Source organism: Rhinatrema bivittatum, chromosome 7, assembly GCF_901001135.1.
Source record: "Rhinatrema bivittatum chromosome 7, aRhiBiv1.1, whole genome shotgun sequence".
Lineage (NCBI taxonomy): Eukaryota > Metazoa > Chordata > Amphibia > Gymnophiona > Rhinatrematidae > Rhinatrema > Rhinatrema bivittatum.
In genome coordinates this window covers 86,051,039-86,063,979 of record NC_042621.1, presented here as the reverse complement: position 1 = coordinate 86,063,979, position 12,941 = coordinate 86,051,039, and the positions used below count along the sequence as shown (strand labels likewise).

General features: G+C 46.3%; 1 protein-coding gene across 4 annotated transcripts in view; it reads left to right on the top strand.

The window, feature by feature from the left end:
* The first annotated feature begins 9,719 nt into the window (after window positions 1-9,719).
* The window catches only part of ACSF3 (acyl-CoA synthetase family member 3), a 162,029-nt gene continuing 158,807 nt past the window's right edge, over window positions 9,720-12,941 (top strand). For 2 of the 4 annotated variants that reach the window (XR_003857722.1, XM_029608612.1), the window contains exon 1: window positions 9,721-9,951. The gene's annotated coding sequence lies outside the window, so the exon portion shown is untranslated. Of the gene's footprint in view, window positions 9,952-12,941 lie in introns of all 4 variants that reach the window. The other 2 variants (XM_029608610.1, XM_029608609.1) reach the window with 2 other exon arrangements.

Here is a 12,941-nt window from a genome sequence, read left to right as displayed (position 1 = left end):
AGGTGGGGTTATATTGCCCCCAATTCTCTTATTAATATTAACTGCGGTCTTAGTGGCTAGAATAAATTTGCCTCCTTCCACAGGTGATTAATGCAGACCAAACTGGTTTTGTAAAAGGCCGTGAAGGGGTCAAGAACGTGCACAGGTTAATTGCTGCACTTTCTCTTCAGTCCAAGGCGGAGGCCTGTGTTCTTAACTTAGATGCGGAGAAGGCCTTTGATTCTCTCTCTTGGGACTATATGTTTTGGGCGCTAACCCAGTATGGGGCAGATTTTGAAAACAGGCGCGCCAGACCTATTTTCAAAAGGCCCAACGGCGCACATAAAGCCCCGGGACGTGTGAAAGTCCAGGGGCTTGAAAAAAGGGGGCGTGGTTTGGGCAGGGCATGGGTGGGGCAGTCCGGGGGCAGGGCGGGAGCCTCCAGGCACAGTGGTCATTTGCCGCTGTGCCCGGGATCGCGGGCTGGCCATCGGCCGGCGCATGCAACCTACACCTGCCCGGAGGCAGGTGTAACTTATAAAATAAAGATTAGGGGCGGGGTTTAGGTAGAGCTGGGGGGCAGGTTAGGTAGGGGAAGGGAGGGGAAGGTGGGGGGGTGGAGGGAACGGGCAAAGCCAGCAAGGCTCCCCAAGGGCTCGGCACGTGCGAGGTGCACTATTGTGCACCCCCTTCCGTGCACCGACCCCGGATTTTATAACCTACGCGCACATGTTATAAAATCGGGCATACATTTATGCGCGCTGCGTTGCACGTACAAATGTACACCCGCATGTAGGTATTAAAATCTGGCCCTATGGTTTTTCCAGGCAGATTTTGAGGTGGCTGCAGACTTTATATAACAATCCTAGTGCTAGGATTCTCATTAACGGATTTTTGTCACCCTCTTTCAGTTTACACTGTGTCCCCACTTCTCCCCTTTTATTTATCCTGGCAATTGAACCACTGGCGATACAGTTATGGCGAGATATGGTATTCGGGGGTTTCTCTATTGGTAAACACCTGATGAAAATTGCTACGTTCATGGATGATATTCTTTTATTTGTGGATTGTTCACGGGAAAGTGCACCCAAGATTATCAGCCTGTTTTCACAGTTTTGCCTGATAGTGAGTTTGGAAATTAATTTTGCTATGTCTGAGGCTCTAGCACTAGACCCTGCTTTGGCAATACCTTGGGTGGGTCCCTGTCCCCTCACATGGGCACAAAACAAACTCATATATTTGGGCGTGTGGATCCCCAGGGACTTGAATTGTTTATATGAGCTCAATATTCAAGACTTGATTTTGTCTGTCCGGGAGAGGTCTCTTCCCTTATCGCTCTTTGATAGGTGTGCGCTTTTGAAGATGGTGATCATACCAAGGATTTTAGACAAATTGCAGATGCTTCCCTGTTGGCTCACGATGCAGGATATTAAACAGTTACAGTCTGCATCCCTAATTTTTATTTGAAATGGTAAGGGGGTTAGGATCAGTCTAGTCAAATTAATGGGTGCTAGGGAGACTGGGGGACTTAACTTTCCAAACTTGCGATTTTTTAATGCTGCCTGTCAGTTACGTTTCATCGGCGAGTGGATTGCTGGCACGTCTGTTTTTTGTGAACCTGGCCCAATAGATAATATCCTGTCTCTTGGCCTCTACTGATCGAGAAATACACAGATTGCTCTCTACCTGTCCACCTCTCCTCTACCACTGTGTGCAAGCTTGGCGCTGGTTCAGGAAACAGGGGGGGATACGCTGGCCATCAATCCTTATTCCTACCCATTAGGCAATGGTGCTTTTTCCCCAGGTATAGAATACGCTGTCACGTTCCAGCAGTGGGCGCAACTGGGGGTGATTCATATTTTGCATCCATATGAAGAGGATCGACCAGTCGGTCACTCTTTTTCCATGCTTTCTCAACTGTTTTCGATTTCTCCCAGACAGTTTTTTGTATACCTTCAAGCGAGACACTATTTGGGCACTTTCAAGTGGGAGCAATCTGTGTTTATGAAAGAGGTCTGTTTTGCACATGTGCTTCAGGAGATATCCACCAAATACAATGCCGTTGCTAAGTGGCACAAGCTATGTAAGAAACAATTGCAAGATCGGCATCTTGCTGCTTACTGGAGTGCAGCCCTAGAGGTGGATATTTCTAAAGCATCTATGTCCAAATATTTTAAAATGTTATATGTTTATACCGTTGATACCAGTCTGCGAGAAATGACATTCAAACTGCTTCATCAAGCTTTTATGGATGATGTTAAAAGGTGAGGATATTTAGCTTCTGTTGATTTAGGTGAGGATATTTAGCTTCTGTTGATTGATTGATGTTAAAAGATACCATATGAAGTTGACGCCTACTCCTTTCTGTATCAAATGTAATGAGGATAATGGATCTTTAATTCATAAATTTTTGCCCTGTAAGAAACTGAATACTTTTTGAGATGCAGTGCTTGAGACCGCTGGAAAATGTACAGGGTTGCTGATTTCTAAAACGGGCAGACTTGATGATATTGTCTTTCACCGGGGTGCAGAGGGAGGGCAACGATTTCTATATTTATCTCTCCAGGTCGCATGTAAATGCATTTTAACACAATGGACGGGGAACAACACGCCTACAATTGACCTTTGGTGTCTTCAAATGGCATTTCTGTTGCAGGTGGAGTGGTCAGATGCTAAACGGGGGTCACACAGATTTGAAGTTTCATACTGCGAGTGCTGGAAATCCTTTTTCGCTCTCCTGTCTCAGTCTCAAACTCTTAGGGATGGTCCTATAGCCATGGGATATTCCAGTCAATGGAGTGGGTCTTCAGCTAACACACCTCAGGGAGGAAGTTGAGTTCTGCGCTCCTGTGTGCTATGTTTAGGGGTAATGCTTCTTCCTGTCAGTTTGTGAATTCTCTTTGCATTATGTTGCGGGTTCTCTTACTCCCGCGATGGCTGATTTGGTCCGGTTTCTGGGGGTTGGGTAGGGTGGGGGACTGAGCTTGTGTGTACGTATGAAGAGAAGGTAGTGTGTATGGTGTTGTGTCTGGTTCGTGTGTTTGAGGGAGTGGGGGGATATTTGAAGAGAATAAAATGGAAAGGAAGAGTGGTTCTCTATTTTTGTTCCCTTGTTTGACAAATAGGAGGATTTTTTAAAAATGTATTTACGCTGTTATATTGTCTCTTATCCATTCAAAGTGTCCTTTTTGTCAATACAAATCAAGTTGCAAAAAAAAAAAAAAAAAAAGGATTCAAGATTGGCTGTCTAACTTTCAAGGTCTTTCGCTGGGGTAATCCTTCATATTTGTCCAATCTTCTTTTCCTATATTTACCTACATGTACCCTACGTTCCTCACAACTAGAGCTTATAATTTTCCCTTTACCTAACTGATAAGACTGGAATGCACTGGTGAAATCTGCTTTTCTTATCTGGCGCCCAGTCTTTGGAAATCTTTTCCTTTGGCATTACATCTTGAAAAAAACTATGTCAAATTTAGGAAGTCCCTTAAAACTTTCCTTTCCACAAAGGCCTTCCAAGATAAACTGCTCCTCTGAACTTACAGATATCTATGTTCTAAGTATTTATACAGATATTTAATGTTACAAACTATAGTAAACTATAGAAAGTATCTGTTTTTTATCTTCTTTTATTTTCATTGTTTAAGTCGATTTTTTAATTTTAATTTTAGATTTTGAATCTATAATTTGTCTTACTCACTTTTAGCTTTGATGTATGGCATGTTTATTTTTTAATTTATGTACATCGCATTGATATACTTTTGTAAGAATTGCGATTGATCAAGCCTAATAAAAAAATAATAATAATATTTCCCACAAGCAATTTCCCCTCAAACACCATTCTCACCAAACAAAAACAAGAACAAGGACAGTATAACCCCAGATTACACACTCCATTATTCCTCCTTTCCTCAACTTTACCCCTCCTCCTCCCACCATCCTTAACGGATTCACTTCCCTTATTAAAAAAAGGGGGATCAGAGTCAACCAAGATATGATCGGGTGTTGCAGCCCCACCTCCTCCCCTCTAGAAAATAGTATTAATGACCACCTACACCTCTTCTACCTATCATCATAAATAAAATGTGTCATATCAACTTTTACTTCACTATGACTTATAACATTAACCATTTATAAAGATTCCCACCCTTTTCCTTCCCCTTGCCAGTATTCTGACAACACCTGTACATACAGAGTCTCACCTGGTCAATGAAATTCTGCCCACATGACTTTTACTTCTTGGGAACGTCAATAGAAGCCACGCATTATGGAAGCATTGTGCTCCTCAGCTTGGGAGACCCCATATCCACTACCAAGGAGCAAGCTTCGCTTTCCGGCTTGAAGCCATTCAGTGCAAATTAGGAAGTTACGGCTGAAATGACTCAAAACACCATAAACACAAAAAAAAACAAAAAACTTTGTCCCTTTCTCTATTAGCTCTTGTTTCCGTTTCCACAATGCATTGGTGTTCCCCAGAGCAGCTTTCAAGCCAACTTCTGACTGTCTTTCCATCTCTTTGTTTCGTGTTGAGGTACAGGCTCCACATCCCAATGATTCTGCTTCAAACTCAATTACTTAGAATCACAGATCATTTCATTTCATTTTCATTTATTAAAATGTATTAAATCGCTTAACACAAATTGGTCTAAGCGATTTACAAGTATTACATTCACAGAATAAAAATATAAAATACAATTAAAGCAAACAGACAAAAATATTTTTTAGATCGCAGACAACAATTGCATAGAGGAAATCTTAGTTATGCATTACACGTATAATAGCAAGAACAATAGTAAGAAGAAGAGAAGTCCATTAACTGCTAATAATCAAGTTTACTAAGGGGCAGATTTTGAAAGGGTTACACACATAACGTACGCGCAAAACCCTGAGAAAGTGCCCCTGCATGCGCCGAGGCTATTTTGCATAGGCTCGGCGACGCGCACAAGCCCTGGGACGCGGGGCTTGAAAAAAGGGGCGGGGCAGGACCGCAGCCTCTGGCACAGTGGCCATACCAGGGGTTCGTGCGCTGGCACTTGGCAGGCGCGGGCAACCTACGCCTGCCCAGAGGCAGGCGTAAATCATAAAATAAAGGTGGAGGTGGGGGATTTAGGTAGGGCTGGAAGGCAGGTTAGATAGGGGAAGGTGGGGTGGTGAAAGGAAACTTTCAGAGGGAACGGGGAACGCCATCAGGGCTCCCCTAGGGCTTGGCGCGCGCAAGGTACCCAAGTGTGCACCCCCTTGCACGTGCTGACCCGGGATTTTATAACATGCGTGCGGCTGCGTGCGCATGTTATAAATCGGGCGTAGATTTGTGCGCACCGGGTTGCGTGCACAAATCTACGCCCGCGCGCATGTTATAAAATCTGTCCCTTAGGGAATAGCCACTGCTATTAATTGCATCAGTAGCATGGGTTCTTCTTGGTGTTTGGGTACTTGCCAGGTTCTTATGGCCTGGATTGGCCACTGTTGGAAACAGGATGCTGGGCTTGATGGAGCCTCGGTCTGACCCATCATGGCAATTTCTTATGTTCTTACTAGAAGGCTTACTTCAGCAAAAAAATTTTTAAGCATGTTCTAAATTTTTTAAGGGAGTATTCCAACCGAAGCTCAATGGGTAGCGTGTTCCAAAGGGTCGGTGCAGCAACTGAAAAGGCGGACTCATATGTAATAGCAAGACGGGCATGGCGAACAGATGAAATATCAAGGAAACCTCGTTGGGAGGATCTCAGCTCTCTAGATGGTTTATACATTTTTAATAGTGCATTGGACCAAGGACAAGAATGTGAACTCAGCAATTTGAAATTTGTCATGAAGATTTTATAATGGATTCTTTGATCAATTGGAAGCCAATTTAATTTTTCAAGAACAGGAGAAATGTGTTCATACCGTTTGGTACCTGTGATAAGTCTAGCAGCAGACTTCAGAAGAAGTTGTAAAGCATATAGGGATAGATTTTTAAAAAATATGCGCGATTTTATAACAAGCGCGCACCAGTGGGGTGGCGCAAGGGGGGAGCACAGTTTAGCAAAATTTGCGCGGCAACGCATCATCGGCCTTCCCCAGTCCTTAATTGGAGTGGATTGGAAGGGAACTTCCCTACCCCCCTCTTCACCTTCCCTTCCCCTCTCCTCCCCACCCCCTAAATGCTAGATTGTTTTTTTTACCTTGTTTGATCAACTTACTTCAGCTTCCGTGCTGAAGTAAGTTGAGCATGCCAGAAGTTGGGTCTTTGGGATAGCAAACAATGGTGCTGTCCTGCCCCTGCCTGCCCAGAAAACTCCCCTCTGCCTGCCCTTTTCAGGAAGGCCCGCACTTATGCGCATACCGCCCTTTACGCGCATGGCCCGGCCTTTCTGAAAATAGGCCCAGCCAGCGCATAAAGGCTGGATTTTACGCGCGTGGCCTTTTTAAAATCTGTCCGATAGTGAATTAGATGGAAGACCAAATAGAAGACTGTTACAATAGTTGATGTGGGAAAAAATGATTGCTTGTACAATAGTAAGAAAATCATGGTAATGCAAAAGATAGCATAAACCAGCCAAAAGGTGAAGTTTATAGACGTCAGTTTTAATGACGGATTTAATGTGTGGACGAAATTATAAGATAGAAGCAAACCAGACACCTAAACTTTAGATTGGGGCATTGATTGAAAAAGTAATGTTTTCAAATGAAATGGTTTGACAAGGATAATTTGAATGAGGCCGATGAATTAGAAAGAATTCAGTCTTAGAAATGTTGTGAGGAAGTTTGTTTGATGGAGCCATTGTTTGATTGAAGATAGGCAAAGGTGAAGGTGTTTGATAGTTTTGTCCCATGTTGGTTGCAAACGATTATAAATCTATCAGCGTATAGTTTGTATCCATCAGTAACTGTAACAAATAGTTTAGTTATCGGAGCTAGATATATGTTGAATAGAACTGTTGACAAAGCAGATCCTTGTGGAACTCCAGATTTTAGTTGATGCTGTGCTGACAATTGATAATGATACAGAAATTCCTGATCATGACTGCAAAGACTTCTGTTCGTGCTGTTTGTGCAGTCTAGAAATGTCTATGAGTCGACCAGGACAAAACAAGTAACTATCACGGTATCCAAGAACATTGTAAGCCTGCTAGCTCTATTGTCCCAAACTTAATAGCAAATTGAACCCAGGTCAATCCATTTTCCTATGTTTTTTTAATCTGTGAGACGCTTTCCTTATACATTCAGCTTATCCATGAACTTCTGAGCCTCTGCAACTGTATGGTTCTGACTTTCCCCTCATGCCAAACTTTCAATTTCGCAGGTATTGGAGCAAGAATCTTATTTGCTTCCTAAATAAAGATGAACAGGTGAGAAAACTCTCCTCAGCACAGATAGGGGTAGATTTTAAAAGGTGCGCGCGAGAGTAGATTTGTTCGCGCAACCCTTGCAACATGCGAGCGCATGTTATAAAATACAGGATTGGCGCGCGCAAGGCTGCGCAAAATCGGCAGCCTGCATGCCCCGAGCAGCCATCCTCAGTTCCATCCGGCCCCCCCCCCCCCACCTTCTCCTCCCTTCCCCTATCTAACCCTCCCCCCAGTCCTAACTAATTCCCCCCTACCTTTATTTTACAAGTTACGCCTGCCTGACTCAGGCGTAACTTGTGCGCGCTGGCCGGAGGCCGCAGCCATGCCTCCGGAATGCCCCTGGGCCAGAACCACACCCGCGGCCCTGCCCCGGAACGCCCCTGATGACGCGCCGGCTGCGATGCGCCCCCAACAAGCCCCCCCCAGGAAAGTCCAGGGACTTACGCGCGTGCCGCCAAGCCTATGCAAGATAGGCTCGGCGCGCGCAGGGGTGGAAGGGGAAGCTTTTCGGGGGTTACGCGTGTATCTTACGCGCGTAACCCTTTGAAAATCTGCCCCATACTTTGCACGAGTAATCTTGAAGATGCGCACTCAGTAGGAATTATATTTTAGCTCAGGGCATTTGCAATAGGTTTGCATCACTAGTTGCTTATGTGCAAAGTTTAACATCTTTGCAATTACAAGTCTGAGATGTATCTCAGATTCTTTCTTTGCCCCTAACCAGTGTGCTCGCTCAATACTAAATGCTGTTTTTACATCAGTTAACCCCAGCACCTTGGGCAACCATGTCTCCAGAATTTCACCTAAGTTCCTTTCCTCAATAGACTCCGACAGCCCCAGAAATCTTACGTTGGAACCTCTGAGACCTGTTTTCCAGGTCATCGATCTTATCGGCTTGCTTCACCAGAGTTTTTTCCAGGGCCACCATCATAACAGTATTTGCAAGCATCTCCTCTTCAAGTCTTGATATGTTCCCTTGTGCATGTTCCATTCATGGGCCATACTCTTCCAGTATGACTTTCACCCCAGTAATTTGCTTGGAGATACCCAATAATTTCTTATCTAAGGCCACCAGAACTATCGTTTTAATTTCAGCAACCACTGGATCAGTTTGTGGTCTCTCCTCTACTAGCTCCTGCGCCACCGCCATTTTAACTTCCAACCCGGGAGTTTTTCTTTCTCTTTTTTGTCTCCCTTAATGGGCATCACCTGTGTAACAAGATGCCCGAGAGAGATATACAGAGACCCCCCCCCCCCCACACACACACTATAATATAATATACAAGATATACAGTAGTAAAATACAGCTTTATTTACAGCACACATACTTCATTTCCCGTGACTATAATACATACCAAATCAGCATCCTGCCACTCATCAGGTCGAGGAACCCCAGTGCGACTGAAAAACAGCATCAGGTCAGGGAACCCTAGTGCGACCGAAAAACGAGCACGCAGCTTCACCAGGACAGATCCTGCGCCACTCGTCAGTGCACAGGTGAGGCTCCAGCCTCCCACTGGAGAACCCCGACTTTTTATAGGGCTAAGTAAACAAGTGTGTGTGCATAGATGAGCCAGCACCTGGGTCTGGGAACCTTTCTGTACAGGGCAGGGCTGCTGGCCAGGCATTCCCCCTCCTATTCAGTCAGGTCCCAGGCACAGACAAGCTACTCTCCCCCACAACCACTTGCGTAAGCCCTACTGATACTGTTCTTCACTTGATCAACAGGTTTTTCAAAGTTCAACACAGTGTTTGTCCTGAGAGCATTTTTTTTCCCATTGTATTACAGCCTGCGATGCTTTCTGCATGTATCTCATAGTCGACATACGCCCGATCAGATGTTATATTTACCATTTTGAGGGATGCCTGAAAAAAGGGAGATTATTGTTGATTGTGGGAGCACGGCACCCAGAGCCAAGAAGGAAACATCTGCCCCGGTTCACCACATCACGTGATCTCATATAGGTGTTTGTGTGTGGTGTCTGGGTATGTCTCTCCCACTCTCTGGATGCCTGTGTGAGTATGTCTCTCTCTCTCTACAGAAGCCTGTGTGTGTATCTGTGTGTGTGTCTCTCTCTCTGCATAGGTGTTTGTGTGTGTGATGTTTATATATGTCTCTCCCACTCTCTGGATACCCGTTTGTGTGTATGTCTCTCTCTCTCTCTGCATAGGTGTTTGTGTGTGTGTGTCTCTCTCTCTGCATAGGTGTGTGTGTGTGTGTCTCTCTCTTTCTCTCTGCATAGGTGTTTGTGTGTGTGTGTCTCTCTCTCTCTCTCTGCATAGGTGTGTGTATGTCTCTCTCTCTCTCTGCATAGGTGTTTGTGTGTGTGTGTGTCTCTCTCTCTCTGCATAGGGGTTTGTGTGTGTGTGTCTCTCTCTCTCTCTGCATAGGTGTGTGTGTGTGTGTCTCTCTGCATAGGTGTTTGTGTGTGTGATGTTTATATATGTCTCTCCCACTCTCTGGATACCCGTTTGTGTATATGTCTCTCTCTCCCGCCCCGGAACTCTTCTGCCGGCTTCTGTTTCCGGGGGGAGTTGGTGCAGCAGCGGCCGGGTCCCCCGTGAGTGCAGGACAGCGGACCTCGGCCCGCCAGAAGTAGTGGCGGCTGTGGAGCGGAAGGAATCTGCGGCGTCTTCAAAGGTAGGAGCGTCACATTATGGTGGGGTCAGGGAGTGCGTGCTAGGGTCCTGCCTGGAGTGGGGTTGGTTAGAGAGAAAGTGCGGGATTCTGCTTCAAAGGGGGAAGGGAGAAAGTGTCGGGGTCCTACCTGGGGAAGCGGAGGCGCAGCGCTGCGCGCCAGGAGCGTGCGAGAGCTGCGGTCTTGCTCCGGGAGAATGTCGGGAATGCTGGGGTGCTGCCTGGGTGGGGGAGAGAGAGAGAGGCTGCTGGGGTGCTACCTGGGTGGGGTGAGAGAGAGGCTGCTGGGGTGCTACCTGGGTGGGAGAGAGAGGGGGTGCTGCCTGGGTGGGGGAGAGAGAGAGAGGCTGCTGGGGTGCTGCCTGGGTGGGGGGAGAGAGAGGCTGCTGGGGTGCTGCCTGGGTGGGGGGAGAGAGAGGCTGCTGGGGTGCTGCCTGGGTGGGGAGAGAGAGAGAGGCTGCTGGGGTGCTACCTGGGTGGGGAGAGAGAGAGAGGCTGCTGGGGTGCTACCTGGGTGGAGTGGGGGACAGTGCTGGTGTCACACCTTGTGGATGGGGCAAAGAGAGAAATTTCATCACCAGCACCTCTCAACCCTCCACTAATTTATACCAATCTCAGAACAACCAAACGTTCCTGGATATGTCCTCTTGGGATTCTTCCTCTGGCCTCAGGCGCACTCATATACTGCCCTATGTCCTCCCTCTCACCTTAAACACACTCGTATACCCCTGGAACCCTTCCTGTAACCTCACACACTCGTATATCCCTCTGGGGCCTTTCTCCTGACCCCCACACAGTCATATACCCCTTTGGGGCCCGTCCTCTAACTCTCACAATCATATACCCACTTGGAGACGTTCCTCTGAACTCCACACACTCATGGTTCTTCATATGTCCCCCAGGCACTATTATACCTCCTGGGGCATGCTCTCCATCCTCAAACTCACTCATATACCCTTTGGGGCCTTTCCTGTGACCTCACACACTCATATACCCCCCTGGGGCCCTTCTCTGACCCTCACACACTCATCTACTCCTCTAGGACCCATCCTCTGACCTCCACACATTTATTTAACCCCCCCCAGTGCCTTTCCTGTGAATGCCACACACTCATATACCACCTGGGGTTTTCCTTTGACACACACACACATTTATCTCCCCCCCCCCCCCCCCACACACAACTCCTGGGGCTCTCTCTCCAACCTCAGACACACTCATATCCCCTGGGGCTCTTTCTCTGACCCCCCCACACATTCATATACCACACAGGGTCTTTCCTCTGATCCCCATACACGCATATACTGCCTGGGCTCTTCTTCCAAACGCAAACACACTCATATACACCCTAGTGCTCTTTCTCTGACCTTATACTCATATACCACCTAAGGTCCTTCTCCACCATCACACACTCTTATATACCACCCTGGATCCTTCTTCTGACCCTGAAAGAATCATATACCATCCAGGGTCCTTTCTGTGGCCTTGCACATTCATATACTGTCCAGGGTCCTTCCTCTGATCCCCACAGGGTCCTTTCTGTGGTCTCACACGCTTGTATGTTGCTTGGGACCCTTCTTTTGGTCTCACAGATTTCAATCTGTCCCAAGGGGTTACGGCTGCTCCTTCCTTTGGAAAATAGTATTTGTGGTCCCCAGTGTTCAGTATTATCTCCAATATTATTTAACCGCTATGTGTGCCCAGTAGTGGATATCATTGAGAGATGAGATATTAAATGTCATCTATTTGTAGATGATTCTATTTATTTATTTATAAGTTTTTCTAGACCGACATTCATATGCATATCACATCGGTTTACAGATAAACGGGGATAAACAAATGCTGTGAAATAGATTTATACACATTACAATTAACAAGGGGATAAAGGAACAAAGAGGGAGAATTAGAGGGAGTAAAGGGTCTAGCAGACCTATATAGAGTTAAGAAGATAGATCAACCAAATAAATAGCCCAAAGTGGGCTTAATGGGGGGGAGGAGAGGGGGGAGATGGAAATTATGGCTAAGGGAATGGGGTTAGTTGTAGGCCTGTTTAAAAAGCCATGTCTAGTTTTTTCTTGAACGTTTTGATGCAGTGTTCTTGGCATAGTTCGGGTGGCATAGAGTTCCATATTGTTGGGCCAGCTATGGAGAGCGTCCATTTTTTGGTGGAGATATGATAAGTGAGTTTATGCGGCTGGACAGACAGGGAGCCTAAGTAGGCGGATCTGGTTGGTCTGTTGGAGGAGTGATAGTGTAGGGAGTCATTAAGCCAATGAGAGTTTTGTTTGTGAAGGGATTTGTGGATGATTGTGAGGGTCTTATAGAGTATTCTCGAGGGGATGGGGAGCCAGTGGAGGTCTCTTAAGTATTGGCGTGATGTGGTCAATTCTGCAGGAGTTGGTGAGGATTCTAGCTGCTGCATTTTGCAGCATTTGTAGTGGTTTGTTAGAAACTGTAGGGAGGCCTAAGAGGTGTTGCAATAGTCTATCTTACTAAATAAAGTCGCTTGAAGGACGGTCCGGAAATCGTTGTAGTGGAGGAGTGGTCTTAGTTTCTTAATGATGTGCAGTTTGTGGAAACAGTCTTTCCTGTACGTACCCGGATCAGTCCAGACAGTGGGTTGAGCCTCCTTTCCAGCAGGTGGAGACAGACTAAAACTTGAAGGATGCCCTATATCAGGACAGAGCCTCTCCTCTATCCCTTCAGTATTCGTCTGTCTCCAGCAGAGGTGCAGCATCTCCCCTTCGGTTCTCTGCTGTAGGCTAGTCAGCCTTTTTTCTTCTTCTTTTGCTAGGCTCAAGCAAGTATTTCTTGTCAAAAAAAAAAAAAAGACTAGAAGGGAATTTTGCCTTCTTTTTAGTGATTTTTCCTGTTTCTGTGTGGGAGACGGTGCCGTCTCCCAGCTCTTGCCCGGCTCAGGGGGGCTTTGCCCCTTTTGCAGGAGGGGGTTCCCTGCATAGCCTGAGTCCGTGGACGCTTCCAGGTGTGGGGACCGA